We start from the raw sequence: 765 nt of genomic DNA on the forward strand, positions 1-765 counted from the left end.
TAGCGAGAGAGACTCACAGCACACAGTAGTCTGCCTTTGATGACGGCTCTGTTTGCTCCTTTGAGTCTTGGTATCAAGAACGACCAAAGGAGGCAGGAAACTCCAAAGAGCCTGTGTGTGAAGAACTGAAATAAACAACTCTCTAGTTTTTGGACACTATGTGTCACACAGGGGTTTTCTGATAAGGGTTGGGGACCCATAACCTTCTATCTTGTCCTCTCTCCATCAGAAATTGCTGTCAAAACTTCACAGGAAAAGTTAATGTCAAAGGAAAGCCAATGTAAATTCTTTCTTTTTGGGAGACATCAAAGAATATTCTTAAGAGCACTGCTGTCTTAGGACCCCCAAGGTAGTGTGTTGTTCACTTCATCTTTTTTGTTTTAAATTAATAACATTTAAACAGATATCACATGCAAAGCAGAAGCAGAGGCAGAGCAGAGGCAGAGGCAGAGAGACAGAGGCAGAGATTTGCTTCAACAGCAAGTGTTGGTTAGGAAGCAGCCACTTTGTGGCTCCTTCTGGGAACTTGGCCTTAGGTAGCATTTGAACAGTCTTTCTCAAGAACAATCAGTGGGGTTGGGGAGTGCCTTTGGGTTTGGGGCTGGGAGGTTCTTTGTAGAGTGTTCCTATACTTGCATTTCAAAATTAGTCCATTCTCATTGGTAGTTCTTTTCAGAAGTTCTCCTTCTTTCTTTCTTTCTTTCTTTCTTTCTTTCTTTCTTTCTTTCTTTCTTTCTTTCTTTCTTTCTTTCTTTCTTTCTTTCT

Source organism: Psammomys obesus, unplaced genomic scaffold (assembly GCF_907164565.1).
Source record: "Psammomys obesus unplaced genomic scaffold, mPsaObe1.curated_primary_1811, whole genome shotgun sequence".
NCBI classification, from domain to species: domain Eukaryota; kingdom Metazoa; phylum Chordata; class Mammalia; order Rodentia; family Muridae; genus Psammomys; species Psammomys obesus.